Source organism: Lolium rigidum, chromosome 4 (assembly GCF_022539505.1).
Source record: "Lolium rigidum isolate FL_2022 chromosome 4, APGP_CSIRO_Lrig_0.1, whole genome shotgun sequence".
NCBI classification, from domain to species: Eukaryota; Viridiplantae; Streptophyta; class Magnoliopsida; order Poales; family Poaceae; genus Lolium; species Lolium rigidum.
In genome coordinates this window covers 36,745,114-36,753,551 of record NC_061511.1, presented here as the reverse complement: position 1 = coordinate 36,753,551, position 8,438 = coordinate 36,745,114, and the positions used below count along the sequence as shown (strand labels likewise).

General features: G+C 45.3%; 1 long non-coding RNA gene across 1 annotated transcript; it reads right to left on the bottom strand.

The window, feature by feature from the left end:
• Positions 1 to 3,435: 3,435 nt before the first annotated feature.
• On the bottom strand, positions 3,436 to 6,828 carry LOC124707654. Its single transcript, XR_007004960.1, has 2 exons — positions 6,389 to 6,828; positions 3,436 to 4,202 (listed from the first exon to the last, which is right to left on the bottom strand). It is a non-coding gene; the product is annotated as an uncharacterized LOC124707654 (long non-coding RNA).
• Between the last annotated feature and the right edge of the window lie 1,610 nt (positions 6,829 to 8,438).

The following is an 8,438-nucleotide window of genomic DNA, read 5'->3' as shown; positions in this document are numbered from 1 at the left end:
TTTTTGGTGCGCCACTGATGAGGCTTTTCCTACTAGTGACTTGTCCAGGGAAGAGCAGCCCCTTTGAGTTGACCGCAGCCTCTGCACTATAGTACTCCACTTGGGTAAATGGGCGACGCACGGTGGAAGGCTTCGGTTTCTGCACGGTCCAGCTCAACAATCCCAGACAACGACACAGCCATTGCACCGCAAGAGCTATCTCTAGTCACGTCTTCTAAAACCTCCTATAAAAAAGGTCGTGTGGCCGCGTCTAGCCGGAACTTAACCGCGTCCAAACACCGTTCCTGTCCGGTTTGGCCCAATACGGCGTCTGGTGACTCGAGTCCATTCGTGCTACACATGGGTTGTTGCGGTCACACCGGACACAATGCGAAGGCGTCGTGGCGAGTGTGGGCCAGCATTGTCATTGACACAACGGCTGGTTCATATTCTCACAATTTTCATCTCCATTTCATTTCTCCCGCCCCAACTTCCACTTCTCCTGTCCGTGCCTCTCTTTTCCACCCAGACCTCGTTGTTGTCGCCGCCACACACTCGTCTCTCGCAGCGTTGGCGCCGAAAGATCCCAAGACGACGTTGAATAAGGCGGTTAGCAAGATTGCCAACAAGGCTTCTGTCAAGATGAGCGCGGAGGTGTCCTTCCACGAGCTATGGAAGGCGCCACCGCCGAAGGGGAAGCCGAAATTGTGGCCGCAAGAAGCTTGGGAAGCATACGTGGTGTGTCGCAAGTACGAGACAGCGGCGCGGAAAGTTCATCGTGTTGACGCTGGCATGAAGGCCTCGACAGTCACCAATGTGGTGCACATGGCAGCGCTGACTACATGCGCTGATGGGGCCGAGGATAGCCCATGGAGCGGCACAACGAGCAGCACCATGTAAGATCCTCTACGTCCATGCCGGGCTTCTTCAACGACAACGGAACCATGACACCGAGGTTCTCGCCGCATACGTCGACAGCCTACCTAACATTCGCAGCTCGTACCGTAACACATCATTTATTTGTGTCTAACTCATTTGTCACATGCTTGCAAGCGATATATAATGTGTGTTACCTAAGCGAGCCTTGTGTATATCTATTTGTTACATCCTTGTGTATATCTATTTGTTACATGGATGGACAAATTCCAGTTTTGATACATATCACTCAATAAGTACTTTTTGAGATACCCAAAGACACATTTATGATCACCCAATTACGAAGTGACGTTTGGTGCTCTCAAAGTATTCTTACGGTACCAGGGAGTAGCATAATCTTATGGTCTAAGGAACGGTATATTTGAAAGCTACGACAATTTAAATATTGACATGATCTAATTGTTTCGCTTAGTTAGGTCTTGTCCATCATGTCATTCTCCTAATGATATAACCCTGTTGTTAATTGACAACACGTGTCTATAGTTAGGAACATAATCAATCGTAAAGAAGGCGTGAATGTTGTGTCCAGTGCCCCCACTCGAGCCGCTATACACGCAGTGGCGGAGGACAAACTAAATTTTAGGTGTGGCGGAGCCAATAGTACGGTAATATTAGGTAGGGTAAAAAATATACTCCCCTCATTCTTTATAAAAGAATGTTTAAGCTAGATACAGACCGATATGAGTGAACTTACATACTAAAACACGTCTAGATACATGTTTTTTTTTAAGTCTTATTAAAGTGGGCGGCGGAAGTATGTGCTAAGTACACCGCCGACATCTATGTGTCTTATTAAGGCGGAATATTTATTCAGTGGGAGGCGACGTTCCCGTCGATAGCGAGGCGCCAGTGGTGACTTCGTCAATTCCAAGATCCCCACCGGCTCAGTCTTTCGGAGGTGCTCATAGAGGTAGGGTGTGCGTGTGTGCGTTCGTAGGGGTGAGTGTATGCGCGTGTATGCGCGTGTATGTGGATGTTTCTCAAAAAAAAAAAAACTATTTGCTACTCCCTCCGTTTCATAAATCTTATTGTGGTTATGGAACCGAGGAAGTAGTAATAAAAAATTCAATATAAAAGTAGGATATCAAAGAATCAATTATTTATTAAATCCATATTACACATTCTCAAATCAATTATTTTGGTCCGAGCCAAAGATTCATCATTAGTATATTGTATAAAGGCCGCCGTAGCAAGCAACTTTTTCAGCTAAAAAATCCTACGAGGGCCCATCCATGTTTTCTGGTTGGATTTCTTCTCTATGTCAACGTACATACCCATGAAACTAGCTCTAATCAGAACACAAGTTAAGCATACTATGTATTTACCTTGCGATGCTTAGATCTGGCGAACGCCACAGCTCGCCAGAATGGGAGCTCCGCCACTGTATACACGTGTGAATGTGTTAGCGTGATGGACACCGTTTGGTGCGGTCGGACAAAACAGATATTTAGGGCATGCGACAGCCTCCTCCTCACTAGTGATGCTCTAACACAATTAATTTGAGTTGTTGAAGTGTAGCAGGAACAACTCTCTCTCCTAACTGTTGTCATAGCCAAGTGAATTAGATCCTGAGAACCTGCAGACGGCCCTGCCTCCTGCGATTCCGGTGGCTTCCCTCTTCTGGTACCACACACCATGAACTGAGAGACTCCTAGGTAAAATGAGCCGAGATCTACTTGGTTGCTTGAGATTTACCAACATGTGGACTTCGAGGAGCGGTGGCGGGGGATATATCAGCAGCGCGCGTGGTGGAGTGGACGCGGTGCATCAGCATCAGGCATGGAGTGGAGTGGAGGAGCTCTGGTGTTCGTGGAAATAGTTCATGCTTCCGAACTAGGATAAGTTGCGAAACCTCACCCACATGACCTTTTACATCGGCCATCGGTTGAATTGAAGATACACAGCTCGACCAAGCAGGGATTGCTGGTCAAGGAGCACGCGACAATGGAAACCGTCGACACGAGCAGAGGATGGATGGAGTACGGCTAACCTGAAGCTGCTTGCCAACGACTTTGATTCTCAAAGCTACTTGGTCAATGTAGCCTTTAATTTGTTTTGGTTTTTACCTTGTGCGTCCTGTAAGGGATGATGAGCACCCGCTCCTAGATTGCACTTTGTGCTTTAGTTCTGAATCTTGCCTCTGTGACTTCTGAAGAGTGGAAATCGAATACCGCCTGCAAAGGTGCATATATTAGAGGTGAGATGTACATCATGCTATTTCTATATATATATATATATATAGAGACGCGCTATTTGACTCCCTGGGGGCAGAATATTATTCTGCACCCGAGCCATCCTCAGCGCCGCACCAGCTTCCCATCCGTGCACAAGCCGACCCGTTTTGCATGTGTTGTAATTTTACGATGCTCCGTCCAAACTAGCGCGCCCATCTCGCAAAGGCCATTCTGCATGTGTTGTAATTTTACGACGTGCGTTCAGAATCAGTCCCGCGCGCTGCTTTTGTTCATGTGACATTGTGACGGCTTTTGCATCTGAAAACGCTGGGATATGCACATGAGATAAATCTGACGTAACCTATTGTACTTGCAATACAAACTTATACCACGGGCTATGCAAGAATAAATTGCATAATCACATTTACACAATTTTACGTATCAAAAATACATAGCAATCACATTTACACAATTTTACGTTGCAACAAAAATGAATGAATCAGTTTCTGGATCGTAAGAATTCCCCCGATTACTCCCATAGCTAGCTCCTGCCTACCTCCGCAATTGTTTTTTCTAAAACAAAAATTCATCTGGCCATCAATAAACTTTTCTCCGGCACTTTGTAATAGCCAGCTAGTCTGCAGCGAAGCGGTGCCAGAGAAAATTGTTCGGGGAACTGATGTCTGGTAGAAAGGCTGCTGTTGGAGTCGCCATAAGACCCCATCCTCCTCTGCCATTGGGTGCCTAAGGCCATCGGTGGCGACAGGATCGACCTCCGGTTTCGACCACTGCACTGCATCTCTGACGAGAACATGTTGTACGGCGAGCCGCCGGTGCTGCCTCCATGCTTGCCGCTTCAGCCTGACAAGGTCAAATCGCTTACACAATCAATAAGCAAAAGATAAACTAAAACTTGAAATATCAATCAGTAAGTAATTAGCAGCAATTGGAAAGGAAGATGCCTGATGATGAGCTTGGATCGTGCCGCTCTTGCCGAAACCAAGCCCGCTGTTAAAATTGTTGAAGCCAACTAAGAACTAGTTGAGGCAGTCCTTCGCAAATACCACTATCTTTATTGGTGTTTGGACAAGTGTACTTTATCTCTACATATACCTACTTCCAACAAAAACAACAGAAATAACATCAGGGGCAACATGTGCCCTCAGTTAACATTTTCTCATGCGTCGAAGCCCAAATGGACATAAATATCATCTAAGTTTCAGAAATATTGTCTCGCTTGTAGCTATTGGCCTACTGCCAAAATGGAAAAAAAAAAGATGATTTGGACCTTCCATATAGAATCAAAAGTCTTGTGGCAGTCGACATAAAATATGTTTGTTTCAAGAATTTGTTAAAGATGCTCAATCTGTAAGCTCCAGTAGATATTTGAAACCCCACAAGTAGGATTTTTTGTTTCAGTAATAAGTGGCTGATGTATGTATGATAAGAAGGAAACAAAATCAACAACTTATTACATGAAGGATCATAAGTTATTCTGTGGCGACATGCAGAAGGTGAGCCAAGATTTTCTAATATTTTTTACATGGAAAGCTGTATACCTCATCATAAGCTTCTTAGAATCAATGATAGAATAAAACCAAGCCATATTAAAATATTAAGTTAGCTACTTCTTTTTTCTGGAACAACTCAAAAAGGTTACATAATCTAGCACTCCAAAAGATCTAAAATACATGTTTATACGGGAGTTAGCTACATCTTTTTCTTTTGCGGGGAGAGAGGTAGCTATTTCAGAACTACCAAATTCAGCATTCAATTAATTGATAAGATTCTAATCCTCATGGATTGGTAAGTTTTATCCAAACAAGCATGTAAGAAAAAATTCTGAATTCTGAACTAATGGCATGGTGGGATGTCTGCCTAATGTCACACCATCTAAGAATAACGGTATGGCTTCACGTGCCTGAAAAATTACGACAAGTAAACAAAAGCTTTCGCAACATGTGTTTTATAAGATTGCGCATCTAAATATATTAGGGAGGGTTTCTATCCTCTAGTGCTTTGTTTTCTTTTTTGTATTTTCAGCCATAGATGATTACAACACTACAGGTTGCTGGAAACGTAATATATGATTCAAAATGACTGGAAGATAAATTCATTTGGCATAGAATCATTTGTATACTTGTATTAGAAAGATGAAAATGGAATGAGTAGAGAAAAATAGTGTTGAATGAAAAGAAACGGCAGGAAGAAAACTTCGACCTTTCAATGATAACTTTACATACCACACTCTCATCTGGCTAGCTAGAAATCGCATGATTACTCACCAAAATAGCACATTTCCATCTCGATTATGTACCGGAAGACTAACAAGCAATAACATGAGTGAACAGTCAAAATTCTTGTTATTAAAATTACTCCGGGCCATATTCAAATATGAAACTTTAGCGAGAAATTAGAGAAATGCTTATAGGTGAATCGAAAAAATGTGAACCTCCCAAAAAAGCTAAATATAATCCTAAAAAAAGGTAATGTATCAAAAAGGTAATATGAAACCCATTTTCTGCATCGGCTGACACAATTTACCTTGAGCTAAATCTGATGCAGAAATTGGATTTCCGAAACAAACATTAGGTTTTGAGTAATATGAATAATCACTGGATCAAGAAACTCCAAATGAAAAATAGTAACAGAACCTACACTATTGGATTCAGACTTGAGCTCACCTAATAGGACCGTAATAGATCAGCTCCCCCAGAACATTATTCACGAAGTTATTCCATTCTTTATTGCCAATCAAAATCTATGTACGAAGATGCAACTGAGCACAGGTACAACTAAAACAGTAATCAATTAATTGAAAATCTTATGATCTTGAATAAATGAGATGATTAGCTTCTAAACTTGTGCAGAAAGCCAGAAACTGCCAGGTTAGCCTGTTCTTTATTTCGCCAAGAAAATGGACAATGATGCACATGATGAGCACAATTTACAGCAGTCGTTTCTTGCATTTTGTGAAGGTAAACGCACACAAGCTAATTCAATCGGCCTCTAATTTGCATTGATAATTAAAAAGAACTAGAACTGAACATCCACTTCCGGCCTCAATTCTTTGCAGTCCAAACAATTCAGCAAAAAAGCAACCCAAGTTTTAAGTTCCTAGAGTAAATTTAAGGCGCTGCAATGCCCCTGTTCCTCATCGTTGTTGGAGCCAGGGCCAGAAAGTTCTGAGTTGTAATTAGGTGGAGTCAGGGGCGATCAATGGATCCGCCTCTGCAATTGGGGACGGAATCTAATGCTGCACGATAGAAAGAAGGAAAAGATTAATCGCCACACCGTACCTTCAAGTCGAAGCCCACTCGGGCGGACGAGACAGCGAGCCGTCGCCGGGGCGGAGTAGACGACCAGCTGGGGGTGATGAACGGGACGGCGACCGGCGGGAGAGCAGCAGCCAACCGAACTGCTGGGCGAGGAACGGGACGCCCGCCTGGCCGCCTTCCGCTCACTACGTCGCCGAGTCCGGTAACTGATCCGGAATCGATTCAGGCCGCCGAGGACACCCGCCGCTCGCCTCGATCCCCAGCTGAAGCCGCTCGCCGCCGGCCGTAATCCCCATCTGAAGCCGCTTACTACCGGCAGCAATCTCCGATTGAAGCCGCTCGCCGCCAGCCACAATGCAGAGCAGTCGATCGTCGGCCGCACCACTCCACCCGGCGATTCCAACAACCGCACGCAGGCACTCGATTTGACAACGGTGGGTAGCTCCTAGCACACCACGACCACAAAAGTATAGAACCGTCGATGTAAAGAAAAAATAAAATTATGTTGGACGCGGTCACGCGGGATGTAATCGGTCCATCAGGTTCGGTGGAGCCAGGACAAATGGGCTCGTTCGATCCGACCCGGGTGCAGAATTACTTATTCTGCACCCAGGGTATCTAATAGAGTTTCTCTATATATATATATATATATATATAATAATAATAATAATAATAATTAATAATAAAGGGAGAAGCGTTTCCTCGGTTTGGTCCGTATGAGCTAAGGTTTCTGCCAAAAAGTTTCGTCAACGTTTTTTTTGGGACCGTTTTGCCCTCCCACCAATCTACATAATACATCAAAATGCCATAATACCTGTTCGTTTATTCTTTTCTTTTTGTCTCCTTCTTCTAACAGAACTGCTTGAGCCGCGCGACTCCCGCTGCCGGCCAAGCAAGTAGGATCAAGGGATGATTGAATGGTTCGACTGGTGCTCTCCTCCTCTCCCGTGCTTCTTCCTCGCGAAAATTGGTATCCGCACATCGCACCCATGCCCCTTGAGAAGAGGTGGGGGTTTGCTCATGTCGACGAGGGGAGGTTCATGGCGATGAGTTTGAGGCGGCGGCCGGCCCGGAGTTGGACGGCCGCACGAGGTGAGGGTGAGTCCCCTTGTGTCGAGGGCGCACGAAGGCAGGGGCGGAGGAGCTCGGCCACGGCGGAGGCCACGGGAGGACGTCGCGAAGTCAACGCGTCAAATCAGAATATCAGATGCGCAATCGAGCAGATCAAATCGAATCTTTGGCAACCGGAATACCTTCTCTCCTATCCGCGACTAGGTTCTCTGCTCGGGCCGCTTCGGACCCTGCCAAGGATGGGTGGAGCCGCGGAGGGCCAGACGGGGCGAGCGCCGCACCTGGGTTGAGGAGGGGCAAAGTGGGCAGGCGTCGCGCATGGGAAGGCTGGGGATAAGAAGCAACTCGCGATTATTACAGCTCGAACTCGTGGCTGAGGATCGACTGCCGATTTTGAGCTCCTGCAGCTCGTGGATGGGGTGTTCGAGCAATTTCGGCCAGACGGCCACCTCCAGATGCCGCCCCTGCCCTCCCATCCCAACGGAAATCACAGAAGAAAACAATAGCGTAAACTGAAACTTAGAGTAGCAGCGTTCATACTACCGAAGAATGAATTATAACACTGTCGATAGCTGATGAAGATACTGCTTGAAAGAAAGATGAGAGCGACATCTGCATCGAAGAGAACGGAGTTCGATCTCGTGCGCTGCTTCAGCAGCCTGCTCCGCCGCTTATGTGCTGCATGGAGCTCCTGCAATCCAAGCTACACTATACGTTCCATGAAGTTATGGAGGACTCATAGATTGGCGTTTGCCTTACTATTGATGCAGATGTAGATGCTTTTTCCACGACAGTGTGAATCTCTTCATTACTTGCCCAAAGATCTGGTGGATGTTGGATAATTAGGCACAATTTCCATGATTAATTCCAGAATATTAAGCATGACGACAGCAACTACTAACATGTGAAACTCGAACATACTAGATGCATTAATCAACATGAGCAGCAGCAGCACAAACAGTAAAGCATCCATCGCTAAACAGATCGAGATATGTCGCAC